The sequence below is a fragment of the Microcaecilia unicolor genome, unplaced genomic scaffold (genome assembly GCF_901765095.1).
Source record: "Microcaecilia unicolor unplaced genomic scaffold, aMicUni1.1, whole genome shotgun sequence".
In the NCBI taxonomy this organism is placed as follows: domain Eukaryota; kingdom Metazoa; phylum Chordata; class Amphibia; order Gymnophiona; family Siphonopidae; genus Microcaecilia; species Microcaecilia unicolor.
In genome coordinates this window covers 28,969-43,303 of record NW_021963428.1, presented here as the reverse complement: position 1 = coordinate 43,303, position 14,335 = coordinate 28,969, and the positions used below count along the sequence as shown (strand labels likewise).

General features: G+C 46.8%; 1 protein-coding gene across 1 annotated transcript in view; it reads right to left on the bottom strand.

Annotated features, from left to right (window-relative positions):
- The window catches only part of LOC115459317 (sulfide:quinone oxidoreductase, mitochondrial-like), a gene marked incomplete at its 3' end in the record, with an annotated part of 52,498 nt that extends 45,372 nt beyond the window's left edge, over positions 1–7,126 (bottom strand). The window contains exon 1 of the mRNA XM_030189160.1: positions 7,037–7,126. The remainder of the gene's footprint in view (positions 1–7,036) is intronic.
- Positions 7,127–14,335: the final 7,209 nt, after the last annotated feature.

Here is a 14,335-nt window from a genome sequence, read left to right as displayed (position 1 = left end):
CCTCCTTCTCTGCCCCCTTTCCATCAAGAGTTTGCCCTCCTTCTCTGCCCCCTTTCCATCAAGAGTTTGCCCTCCTTCTCTGCCCCTTTCCATCACGCGTCTGCCATCCTTCTCTGCCCCCTTTCCATCAAGAGTTTGCCCTCCTTCTCTGCCCCCTTTCCATCAAGAGTTTGCCCTCCTTCTCTGCCCCTTTCCATCACGCGTCTGCCATCCTTCTCTGCCCCCTTTCCATCAAGAGTTTGCCCTCCTTCTTTCCTCCCTTTCCATCAAGAGTTTGCCCTCCTTCTCTGCCCCCTTTCCATCAAGCGTCTGCCATCCTTCTCTGCCCCTTTCCATCACGCGTCTGCCATCCTTCTCTGCCCCCTTTCCATCAAGAGTTTGCCCTCCTTCTTTCCTCCCTTTCCATCAAGAGTTTGCCCTCCTTCTCTGCCCCTTTCCATCACGCGTCTGCCATCCTTCTCTGCCCCCTTTCCATCAAGAGTTTGCCCTCCTTCTTTCCTCCCTTTCCATCAAGAGTTTGCCCTCCTTCTCTGCCCCCTTTCCATCAAGCGTCTGCCCTCCTTCTCTGCCCCCTTTCCATCACGCGTCTGCCATCCTTCTCTGCCCCTTTCCATCAAGAGTTTGCCCTCCTTCTCTGCCCCCTTTCCATCAAGAGTTTGCCCTCCTTCTCTGCCCCCTTTCCATCAAGAGTTTGCCCTCCTTCTCTGCCCCTTTCCATCAAGAGTTTGCCCTCCTTCTCTGCCCCTTTCCATCAAGAGTTTGCCCTCCTTCTCTGCCCCTTTCCATCAAGAGTTTGACCTCCTTCTCTGCCCCCTTTCCATCAAGAGTTTGCCCTCCTTCTCTGCCCCTTTCCATCAAGAGTTTGCCCTCCTTCTCTGCCCCTTTCCATCAAGAGTTTGCCCTCCTTCTCTGCCCCTTTCCATCACGCGTCTACCCTCCTTCTCTGCCCCCTTTCCATCAAGAGTTTGCCCTCCTTCTCTGCCCCTTTCCATCACGCATCTACCCTCCTTCTCTGCCCCCTTTCCATCAAGAGTTTGCCCTCCTTCTCTGCCCCTTTCCATCAAGAGTTTGCCCTCCTTCTCTGCCCCTTTCCATCAAGAGTTTGCCCTCCTTCTCTCCCCCCTTTCCATCAAGAGTTTGCCATCCTTCTCTGCCCCTTTCCATCAAGAGTTTGCCCTCCTTCTCTGCCCCTTTCCATCACGCATCTACCCTCCTTCTCTGCCCCCTTTCCATCAAGAGTTTGCCATCCTTCTCTGCCCCCTTTCCATCAAGAGTTTGCCATCCTTCTCTGCCCCTTTCCATCAAGAGTTTGCCCTCCTTCTCTGCCCCTTTCCATCAAGAGTTTGCCCTCCTTCTCTGCCCCTTTCCATCACGCATCTACCCTCCTTCTCTGCCCCCTTTCCATCAAGAGTTTGCCCTCCTTCTCTGCCCCTTTCCATCAAGAGTTTGCCCTCCTTCTCTGCCCCTTTCCATCAAGAGTTTGCCCTCCTTCTCTCCCCCCTTTCCATCAAGCATCTACCCTCCTTCTCTGCCCCCTTTCCATCAAGAGTTTGCCCTCCTTCTCTGCCCCTTTCCATCAAGAGTTTGCCCTCCTTCTCTCCCCCCTTTCCATCAAGCATCTACCCTCCTTCTCTGCCCCCTTTCCATCAAGAGTTTGCCCTCCTTCTCTGCCCCTTTCCATCAAGAGTTTGCCCTCCTTCTCTGCCCCTTTCCATCAAGAGTTTGCCCTCCTTCTCTGCCCCTTTCCATCAAGAGTTTGCCCTCCTTCTCTCCCCCCTTTCCATCAAGAGTTTGCCATCCTTCTCTGCCCCTTTCCATCAAGAGTTTGCCCTCCTTCTCTCCCCCCTTTCCATCAAGCATCTACCCTCCTTCTCTGCCCCTTTCCATCACGCGTCTACCCTCCTTCTCTGCCCCCTTTCCATCAAGAGTTTGCCCTCCTTCTCTGCCCCTTTCCATCAAGAGTTTGCCCTCCTTCTCTGCCCCTTTCCATCAAGAGTTTGCCCTCCTTCTCTCCCCCCTTTCCATCAAGAGTTTGCCATCCTTCTCTGCCCCTTTCCATCAAGAGTTTGCCCTCCTTCTCTCCCCCCTTTCCATCAAGCATCTACCCTCCTTCTCTGCCCCTTTCCATCACGCGTCTACCCTCCTTCTCTGCCCCTTTCCATCACGCGTCTGCCATCCTTCTTTCCTCCCTTTCCATCAAGCATCTGCCCTTCCTATCTCCCCACTTCCATCCCCTCTGCCCCCTCTACCCAACTTCTACCCTCTCTCCCCCTTCCATTCAGCCTAAGCCCCTGCTCTGTTTCTCCCCAATTCAGTGTCTGCCTCCTCCTCCCCCCCCCCCCACAACCCCATCCCTGCTGCTGCTTCTCTAGACCAACAGCAGCAAAGCAAGCTACAGCCACCGTGAGGCAGGATTCTTCATTCATGCGGCTGCCAGCTGTGCCCTGGAACAGAAGTGGCATCCGAGGGAGCAGGACCATCAGCCACACGAAAGGGGGGAAGGGAATTGGGACTTGATATACCACCTTTCTGTGGTATTTTGCAACTACATTCAAAGCAGTTTACATATATAAAGGTACTTATTTTGTACCTGGGGCAATGGAGGGTTAAGTGACTTGCCCACAGTCACAAGGAGCTACAATGGGAATCGAACCCAGTTCCCCAGGATCAAAGTCTGCTGCAAAAGCCCCGTGGTGGCTGCTGCTTGTTTTGCCATTGCTGCTGCTCATCTAGAGAAGTAGTAGGAGCAGCTTGGGTAGCAGTGGGAGGGAGGTGGAGAAAATATACCACAACACCCCTGAGATTTTGCTGCAGTGCCCCGGTGTGTCATGGAACACAGTTTGCGATCTTGCCAGGTATCTGTGACCTGGATTGGCCACTGTTGGAAACAGGATGCTGGGCTTGATGGACCTTTGGTCTTTTCTAGTATGGCAATACTTATGTAAGACTGGACAACATCACATGCCTTACTTGCATAATGTGAGCCAGACTGTGGCTGGATTTTTCTTTTTCTTCTTGTTTTGAACTCATGGGCTTTTGGCCTGCGCATACTATGTGCTAGTTCTAGTTAACCGTAGTCTAGTTAGGCTCACTAAGCACAATAAAGCACCAGTGCCGGCTTATTCTCTGTTGCAGGACTGAATGAAACCAAGGCTGCCACTTCAAGAAGCCTCTGGCTAAGGACACTTTTGTTTGTTAAGAACATAGTAACATAGTAGATGACGGCAGAAAAAGACCTGCACGGTCCATCCAGTCTGCCCAACAAAATAAACTCATATGTGCTACTTTTTGTGTATACCTTACCTTGATTTGTACCTGTCTTTTTCAGGGCACAGACCGTATAAGTCTGCCCAGCACTATCCCCGCCTCCCACCTCCGGCTCTGGCACAGACTCTATAAGTCTGCCCAGCACTATCCCCTTTTTGAAAACAATGTCTTCCCAGAACACGTAGCTTGCTGCTACTCACCTTTAAGGCCTCTTCAGGGACTTTGTGCTGAATCTGTTCCAATACATACATATTAGCATGTAAAAGTTGCCAAAAATTGCATGTGCCAATAATTGGCTTTTTAAACAAGCTATTGGCACTAATTAGATTTAATTGGAACTTGCATTGGCAAATTTAGTCATGGGGGTCTGTGCCTAAATTTTACATGTGAGTAGAAAAAAGGGGCACAGAAATAGGAGGATCGTGGGTGGGATAGGGCATTCCTCTACATTTACACGTGTTCTTATAGAATAATGGGGAAATGTGCCTAATGTAGACACATACGTTTGCACCACGTTTCAGTTGGTGCAAATGGCTGTGCCTAAAGTTAGGCGCGAATCCTGGGCGTAAGCGCTATTCTATAACTGCATCTAACATTAAGTGTGGCTCACGGAATAGTGCTTTTTAAAAATACGAAGTACAGAATTCACTCTTAGTGTGATCATGTGATATCTCCCCCCCCCGTTTACAAAGTCATGCGGCATTGTCAACGGTTCAACATGTCCTGATACACTCCGGTACATAGGCCGCGGGATGTTATAATGTTTAATACTGCGATTGAAGGCAGTTTGGGAGAGGAGAAGCTGTTGTTCTATTTCGGATGGGAAAGTTGGTGGGTAGGAGGCTTCGGAGGGGGGGGGCAACATAAATAGCAGAAGGGGTGTCTGAGGGGGAGGCGTCAGTATGTGGCCTGTTCCTAGGTTCAAAACTAATTCCAAAATCTGGCTACCCACTTACGTGTAGAACTAATCACTTACTCACTGTGAAAGTGCTAGACTTTAATAATGAGTCTGAAATGATATATGCTAAGAGGTAGGAGGAAAAGACCTCAGTTGCTCAACAACCTAAGGGCTCCTTTCACAGATTAGCCTACATTAAATATGAAGAAACCCATTCAATTCCCATGAGCTTCTTCACACGCAGTGCAACTAATCAGTAGCAACATTTTGTAAAAGGAGCCCTAAATCAAGAATTTTTGTCTTGAAATTAAATAACTAAGCAGTTTTAATGCTGGGTCTTAAAAACACCTCCTCCTCATTGACCATCTGCAAGAACTATAGACAAAGGAAAAAGAAGTAAGGGGGAGTTGGGGGAAGACCATGCCATGTGCGAAATTGCTAAGGCAGAGCTCTCAAGGTCTGAAGATAAGAAAATGCAAACTGAGCAGAAGAGCTAACAATGGATAGAGGCTCAGGCTTGGTCAATGGAAAATTTTTAAAAGGGATTGTTAATTGTTATATGATAATTAGCAATGATGCAGTGACGGGGTAAATGTGATCAATATCAGGGGCAGACATCTAATGTAACCAGAGAAATAAAGGGTATATAACCTGTAAACATTAAGGACTGGGTGTGCCTACTTGCTTTCAGAGACACCCATTCTTGCAAGAGTGTATTTCTTATTTTTGACAATAAATTAATTAAGACTTGCTTCGCCAATCTGATTTTGTAAGTCCTTTTTGGTATAGTTTATAACAGTGGATAAGTAGAAACATTATGCTGAGGACAATGTTGGACAAGTGAGTGATGCAGTGTTGTTTTGCTTTATGGTCAAGGTGGATTACAAAATATAACATATGTGGAGGTGTATTTGCAAAGCACCTAGAATTACAAAGTTACCAAACAGAATCAACACTGTATAATACCATCAAAATAAGACATGGGTGAGCAAATAATTATTGATCCCATTTCCAGTAACAAACAGCACTGCCAAATCAGAATTCAGTATCCTGCTACAAGAAAAATCACCTGCAGGACTTAACTGAATATATCCTGCGCCTATCTCCAAAATTCCTGATCAGCCTTGCATGTACCTAAAAACAGTGTTATGGAAGTCCATATGCTGACAAAAATAAATAAGCTGTCAGGTACATTTTAAAGGTAGGCTGTGTCAGTCAGTGCAGATATGTGATGGGAGCTGAGTCCATTCTTTGGGACCAACTATTGAAAAGTGCTATTCTGGGTCTCTTCAAAGTACACCTGTTAGGTTAGTATTCTATTCATTTATAGAACAGGAGGCTAAATATAGGGGCACTGTTAAAATAACTGTCTTCCACGTGTGCATAATTTTAGAATATGTGCACAGACTAACATTTTTAAAGAAAATATATCTCAGGGATAACATTTCCTTTTGTGTTTTGCAACATAAAAACAATTGTCCAAAGTTTACATACTTTTAACACTAAAATGAAGATAAAATGCTTTTTTTTTCTACCTTTGTTGCCTGATCATTTATATTGGCCTATTTCTCTTTTTTACCAGTTTCCTCACTGGCCTTCACCCAGGTCCCTAATCCAGAGTGTCATATACCTGTCTGGGGGACCCCACAGCCAGTCAGGGTTTCAGAATACATTACCTACAATAACTATCATGCACAGCTTCTATCATGTGCATTTTTTCTCATGCGTAGTCATTGTGGGTATCCTGAAAATCCAACTGGTTGTGGGGTTCTAATCCCTGCCCTCCTAAGTCTCCACCCAACCTGAATTCTTGCTCTCCTCTCTCCACCCAAGGTCTGTTCCCTCCGGTCCACGTCTCTGCTAGCTCCTCCCCAAGTCTAAAGTTCCCATTCAAACCCCCTCAACAATTTATGATCACTTCAGCATTATACCCTTACAAGAAGGATATGGCTAAAGGGTTCATACTTTACCGAGGATTCACTGAGTTTGTGCAATTGTCAGAATATTTCTTGCTTTGACTGCAGCTGCTCATTGCTGCCTTGGATGACTGCCTAATTCGCATAACTGTTAGGCTAGCCCTGTGGTTTTTCTGGTGTAATTACGCAGTGGAATGGGTTGGAACATGGGTATAAGGTATTAACCTGAGCGGGGAGTTGCTGCTGGACAACACGGAGCAATCCCACAGGAGACCCCGTTAATACACGATAGCCATATTTAAGTCCTACAGGCAGTGAGACACTGGCAAAGAACTACTACTAGTTATCATTTCTATAGCGCTACTAGACAACGTACGCAGCGCTGTACACTTGAAAGAAAAGATGAAGAAGAAAGAAAAAAAAACAAAACTAAACAAACAAACCCGCATATATAATAGAATAGGGTGTGCCAGCCATGAGGGCCCTGGCCCGAGCAATGTTATGTTGCATATTGCAACAGTATTTCAACAATTAAGAAGCTCGGGGAACACTGGGGGATCCCGAGGATCCCGCAGATCTGGCTTTTACACCGTCCCACACAGGTACCCCATTCCCCTATAAACAGATGAAGCAGAGCTGTCTTGCAGGAATCAGCCCCAAGGACTGGAACATTTAGCAGTGCATTCGAGAGCCTGAAATAATCTCCAGTATATCGTGGAACAGGGTGAGGCTCCTTCCTGTCACTTTATGCACTACATTAAATCATTTGTTAACACTACCCCAAAGATACCAAGTCACACGCATTCGATTGTACTCACACTCCGAGCACCCCTCCCCACACGGGATCGGGGATCCAGTCTCCCCTCCCCATGATCTGCCATCTCTCCCACTCTCCTCCTTATCCACGATACAGCACCTCTCCCTCCCCTTCCCTTCCCCATCATCAAGCTCATACCTGAGGTCGCCCACTAACAATCACACAGCCTTTTCCTTCTCCGGTTCCCCGTCCCCTATGATACACTATTATACACATCGCACAACTAAGTTTTTTTTAACTCCCTCCCTCTACATCCCGCCTCGCCGGAAACAGGAAGTTATCTGAAAAGAGAGCGTAGTAGCATGTCCGAAATCTGCATTTTCATAATAGAAAAAAAGATAGAAACCGCTATCCATTGCGAGTTGCGACAAAGTACGTTTTGTGACCGGTTGAGGCAGATGCCGCTCCCGTACAAGAAATAACAGGGATGGGCGGCCGGGGCATGTTATGTGAGTTAAATGGTAAGTGCTCGCCTCGCGCACAATCTGGAGTATGCAGTCGAGGCTGGTTAGCATCAGTATGGACAGGTGGACAGACTATTGGAAGAATTATGGACTCATTTAAATAAAATGGAGAAAACCACCTTAAGAAGAAATTGTGGGTGTGGTCAGAGTATCTTATGCAAAATTTGAGTGTATTCTCATAGCGTACCTGCGCTTGAAACTCATTAATACAGGGTGCTGATGTGATTGTAATCAAAAACTACTACTACTACTATTTAACATTTCTAGAGCGCTACTAGGGTTACGCAGCGCTGTACAATTAAGAGCTTGTTCCTTGTGATATATTTTGCACAACCACACTTGTTTTATGCCAGGGCTGATACAGGAAAGCTTATACTAAGCAGGGTTGCCAGGTGGAAATTTTTTTTCCCACCCAAACCAGCCCAAAACCCGCCCAAACTCAAACCCCGCCCCTGACACCCCTGCTGTCATCAACCCCGCCCCCGCCGTCATCAACCCTGCCGTCATCGGCCCGCCTCCCCTGTCATCAGCCCCGCCCCCATCATTGGCCCCGCCCACAACATCACTAACCCCGCCCCCCACGGCCGAAAAACGCCCAAAAAACCGCCCAAAAGACCAAAAAGCAGCCCAAAAAACCGCAACCCGCCACAGGCAAAAATTTCCCGCGGCGGGTCGCGGAAAACCGCCCACCTGGCAACACTGCTAAGGAGATTTATGACCAAGGGCACACTGACACATGATCCACGTGCCAGAGAGCATCTGATCTGCTGACGCATGCGTGTAGCGATGTCCACGTGCCCAATATGTACGGGCGCCGCGGTCGTTAGTTCTTGCATGATCTTAGGCAGAGAACGCAAGTGCGGCTGAAGCGAGGGTTGGGAAAACTTGTTGTGTGGTGCAGTGTGCCACCAAAGTCGTAAGTGTTAGTGCACCGGGAATTAATTAATTACTTATTTAATTTGCGCTGATGGTAGTTAAGGGCAGACTAGGGACCAGCATAGGTTATACATCATGAAATTAAGCTGCTTTGAATATAATTTAAGCCAACTAATTTATGTGCATGAATGGTGACAAAGTTACTTATATGGATTGTTTGATTTAAAAACAAAGTATCACTTTATTATTTTTGTTTTTAAACATCTGTTTCCATGCTTTAAATAGACTAAAAGGCAATTCCACCACTTTATCCATGTATAAAATGAGTGTAGCGCTTTAAATGAATGGAACCACTGAATATGAGTATAAAGTGGTGCAGAAAGAAATAACTTATAAAATGACTAGTAAAAAAAGGCCCGTTTCTGACACAAATGAAACAGGCGCTAGCAAGGTTTTCCTCGGAGTGTGTATGTTTGAGAGAGTGTATGTGAGAGTGACTGTGTGTGAGAGATAGAGTGAATGTGCGAGTGTGTGTGTGTGACAGAGAGTGAGTCTGGGTGCGAGTGTGTCTGTGTGAGAGAGAGTGTGTGTGTGAGACAGTGGCGTAGCCAGAAGTCAATTTTTGGGTGGGCCAACAGGTTGGATGGGTGGGCACTAGACAGTGGTGTGCTGGTAAATGTTTAACAACAGGCTCTCTCCCCGGTCCACCTCTGCGCCGGTCCACCTCCCCCCCCCCCCCCCCCCATCCACCTCCCCTCAAAATTGCAGAGCTGGCTATAGCCGTGGAGAGAGCCTGGGGGGGGGGGGGCAATGCATTACTGTCTCCAGGGAAAAAAAATTAAATGATCCCAGGTTCCAATTTAATTCATGTTTAATGTGGGATAAAATGCCATAAATAAGTAAATAAATATAAACTTTTAATGTTGAGCACCTGATTCTCAAAGTGGACATATTCCAAACACTATAATGAAAATAAAATGATTTTTTTCTACCTTTGTTGTCTGGTGACTGTTTTTCTGATCATGCTGGCCCAGTATCCGATTCTGCTGCTATCTGTCCTCTTAACTCCGTTTCCAGGGCTTCCTTTCCATTTATTTCTTTACTTTCCTCCTTTCTTCTTCATTTCTTGCTCTATATCCATAAGTAAAAGCTGGGTCCTCTGCAGACTTGACTGTCTAGTGGATCCAGCTTCTGCCTATTTTCTTCATCCATGTGCAGTTTTTCTCCTCTCTTCCTTTTCCCTCATCTCATCTCCTTCCTCATTCTTCCATCCCCTCCATCCATGTCCAGCATTTCTTCTCTCTCCCTTCCCTCTCATCCATCCATGTCCAGCAACCCTCCTCTCCCCTTCCCTCCATCCAGCAACCCTCCTCTCCCCTTCTTCCACCATGTCCAGCAACCCTCCTCTCCCCTTCCCTCCATCCAGCAACCCTCCTCTCCCCTTCTTCCACCATGTGCAGCAACCCTCCTCTCCCCTTCTTCCACCATGTCCAGCAACCATCCTCTCCCCTTCCCTCCATCCAGCAACCCTCCTCTCCCCTTCTTCCACCATGTCCAGCAACCCTCCTCTCCCCTTCCCTCCATCCAGCAACCCTCCTCTCCCCTTCTTCCACCATGTCCAGCAACCCTCCTCTCCCCTTCCCTCCATCCAGCAACCCTCTTCTCCCCTTCTTCCACCATGTGCAGCAACCCTCCTCTCCCCTTCTTCCACCATGTCCAGCAACCCTCCTCTCCCCTTCCCTCCATCCAGCAACCCTCCTCTCCCCTTCTTCCACCATGTCCAGCAACCCTCCTCTCCCCTTCCCTCCATCTAGCAACCCTCCTCTCCCCTTCTTCCACCATGTGCAGCAACCCTCCTCTCCTCTCCCGTCTGCCCTGTTTCCTTCCTGCCCCCCCCCCCCACCGTACCTTTAAATATTATAGTTTTGCTGGAATCGCGGGCAGCAGCCATTGAAGACATCGGCAGGCTTACGCCGGATCCAGCAGCCTTCCCTTCCCTCGTTGCAAGTCGGATGATGGCTCCGCCCTCGTAGAAACAGGAAATACGTCAGAAAAGGGCGGAGCCATCATCCGACTTGCAACGAGGGAAGGGAAGGCTGCTGGAACCGGCGTAAGCCTGCCGATGTCTTCAATGCCGGCTGCCCACGACTCCAGCAAAACTATAATATTTAAAGGTGCGGCGGCGGGGCAGTGGCGGGCTGGGGAGGCAGATGCGGGATCGGAGCTCAGCCTGCTCCCTCCGCTCCGCTGCCTCCACTGCTGGGTGGGCCTGAAACAAAACTGGGTGGGCCTGGGCCCACCCAGGCCCACCCGTGGCTACGCCCCTGGTGTGAGAATGAGAGTGTGTGCAAGTGCGTATGTGAGACACAGTGAGGCATATTTTCAAAGCACTTAGCCTTCCAAAGTTCCATAGGTTTCTATGGAACTTTGGAAGTCTAAGTGCTTTGAAAATATGCCTCAGTGTGTGTGAGAGAGAGAGAGTGTGTTTCACACAGATACAGTGTGTGCGAGAGAGAGAGTGTGTGTGAGACACAGACTGCAGCGCTGCGTATGCCTTGTAGCGCTATAGAAATGCTAAATAGTAGTAGTAGTAGTAGTAGACTCTCTGTGAGACTGAGTGTATGAGACCAAGAGAGTGTGTGAGTGCCTGTGTGACACATAAATACAGTGTGAGATATAGAGTGTGTGAGAGTGAGAGAGAGAAAGACATTGACTGTGAGAGAGAGAGAGTGTGTGTGTCTGTGTGTGTGTGACCCAGATACCACCCCCCATCTCTGTTGTCAGGCCCCCCTCCCTCTCTCCCTCTGGTGCCAGCCCCCCCCCCCCCTCTCTCTCTGGTGTCTGAGCGTTACTGTGCAGGACGCTGAGCTCTGGCTGTGCTTCAAGGAACTGACCAATCCTATTTAATAGAATGCACCTCCAACATTCTGAAGCCGAGAAACCTCATGTGGTTGGTCACTTCTGCTTGTGACGAACCCGGAAGTACGTGATGTCAATTCAGGAGATGGATACAGAGAGCAGGAATGCCTCAGCCATGCAGTCAGCTTCAGAATGTTGGAGGTGCATTTTATTATATAGGATAATAGTAATAGTAAAATTAATTTATAAAGAGAGAGGTTCTGTTGACGGTAGTTAATGTTCCTGCTCAGGTTATAGTTTTATCCTGGTGGTAGGAGCTGTTCCCTTAATGCACGTTAAGGCTATAACACTTCTTGATGAATTCCCCCTTAGTTTTCTGTTGGTTCATTCTGGTATATTCTCCTTAAGCATTGTACTAGGTAATGATTTACATTTTCTTTCACTTTTCTCTTTTATGTTTTTTTTTTCTTTTTATATATAATCTGCCTTGCTTGTCTATAGACTTCTATATTTTGCTGTAGTGAAAAATGCAGTCAATTAGAGCGAGCCCAAATTTAATATGTGGCTCAAAGTAATGCAAACATTATTCTTCAGGGAGAATTAGAATACATTAGAGGCTCTGCCAGAGACTCCTTTACGAAGTATGTATTCTTCCCAATTAATATTTCCAAATTAGTAAAGTGCCTTTGCTTATTGGGAAATACTAATTGGGTAGAATAAAAAATGAGAAGTGGTTTATTAAAACATTTACCCGATGTGGCCACGTTTCGCCCTCTGGCTGCGTCAGGGGTAAAAAAAAACTAAAAGGGGTGGGTAACAGGGTCTACCCCTAATAGTAAAAAATCAAACCACTTTTTCCACTTCTCACCATGCTCCGACCCAGTGGTTTTTATGTGATCTGCTTTTATCAAATTGGGTAGAATACATACTTCAGTAACATAATTAAATGACATAACTATTTCTGAAGGTTATGGGTACAGGTGGGGATGGAGGAGATTACTTGTGGGGATGGGTGAAACTTCTATCCCTTCACAGCTCGCTATTTGGAGGGAGGGGAGAGGGAGAAATGCTGTATTTGGGCTGGGGGTTGAGTTTGAGATAAGAGAGGGAGAGATACCAAATAAGGACAGAGTGGGAGGGTGTGGCATGTGAGTTGTTGAGTGTCTGCTGCTTCTGGTTTGCTTCTTGCTGCACTAGCAGGCCGATGCTCAAAGCCGAGTATTAAATCCTGCAGTGTAAAAGCACATAGTACAGCACTGCAGAAAAATAGCTAAGTGATGCAGAAGAGAAATCTTATACAAATGATACGTGCAGTTAATTGGCAGTAATAAACCAAAAGCAAGGAGAGGATTGTGCCTAGCTCATGTGAACAAAGGGCTTGCTGTGTGTGGCTCTTATGCGCATGCCTAGACAAACCTGGAAGTGCAAGCACACATAGCAGGTGCTGTTAGTCTGCGCTTTTAAGCAAGCCTTTCAAAAATTGTACTTAAAATTTTTGAAGGGCTCATATTTAAGCGCAGAAAAACAGGCACCGTTGTGTGTTTTCACTTTTGGTTTTGATTTGGGCTTGTGCACACACTTGATTCTCATTAGCAGTGCTCGAACTTGCATTGGCAAGAAGATGAAAACTCAACAAGAAATCTTCTTCTGAAAATCTTCACACTGCCCCTGACCTGGCAGTAAATTTTCAGCATTATTGGTCATTATTTCCTTTGGTGCATTGGGAAGAAATATTGACTGACCTCATTTGCATCCATTTAAATGCATTTGCAGTGATGTTTAGTGTACATGTTAACACAGGTGCTTGAGCTCTTTGATCATTTTGCACACAATAATGTGTGTGAAAATCAGGTGCTAACAGCTCTTTAATGCTGTCATTAGTTTTGAGCATGGGGGGGGGGGGGCTAGGAGACATGGATACCTGGGACTGGCTTTAACCTCCTTGAATCCCTGTGTTGGGGTTGTCTGGGAGCCGCCTGGAGGAAAAGCATAGGACCCATCCTTGAATATCTCTAAGGAGAGAACTCCTGTCTCTTCCCGAGCTGCAGGGTTTGTGTGTGTCCAGTAAAGGGCATCTCCTAGACTCCTGTATTGCACTTGTTAAAGCATGTATGCACGGACTTGCACATGCACTGTACATTTTCACACTTACTGCCTTGGAATGTGTAAATCCACTTTAAAAGACCCTACAGTACTGGTGTGGGGACTTGCTCCCAACAGACATTCAGTTCTGTCCCAAACAACCCGACTTTTATAAAGGTACATAGTCCAAAAATCACTTATTATTCAGAACTTTATCTTAATTATATTACTTTCTTGCCGGGGATCTTCAGAGTAACTGACAGCATAGACCATTTGGGATCAGCGTCCCATACATTTATGGCGCTGTACACATCGTCATCGATCTACCCGTGCTCATTAAATAGATGTCAGATGCTGATCCCAAATGGTCTATGCTGTCAGTTACTCTGAAGATCCCCGGCAAGAAAGTAATATAATTAAGATGAAGTTCTGAATAATAAGTGATTTTTAGACTGTGAACCTTTATAAAAGTCGGGTTGTTTGGGACAGAATTGAATGTCTGTTGGAATATGTAAATGCATGACCTTTCTATGGCCTGTAGCTTTATTTTATTGTCACCGCAATTTTGAAAATGGGATTTTCCTATTTAACCACTTCGAATGTAATTTCTTAAAGCATTTTCTGTGTGTCATATTCTACTTGTGGAAATTACTTTTATAAAAAATATGTAGAGAGAGGTGTGGCCAGCCGAAGAAAGGAAGTGTTGATGCCCCTGTATAAGTCGTTGGTGAGGCCCCACCTATAGTATTGCGTTCAGTTTTGGAGGCCGTACCTTGCTAAGGATGTAAAAAAAATTGAAGTGGTGCAAGGAAAAGCTACGAGAATGGTATGGGATTTGCGTTCCAAGACGTATGAACAAAGACTTGCTGACCTGAACATGTATACCCTGGAGGAAAGGAGAAACAGGGGTGATATGATACAGACGTTCAAATCATGGGCGTAGATTGGGGGGGGCGAGGGGGGGCATTGCCCCCCCAAACGAGTCGCACCGGCGAACTGGCGGGGCTTAATTGTGTCTTCCCCGCCGGCGCTGCCTCGGTCTCTGACTCCCTGCAGCATTTTTGTCCGTCGCCGTCAGCGCTGCCATTCATTCTCACAGGCAGCCTCGTTCCCGCTCCCCTTTGCCGCGTCCTCCGGCTCTCTCTGATGCACTTCC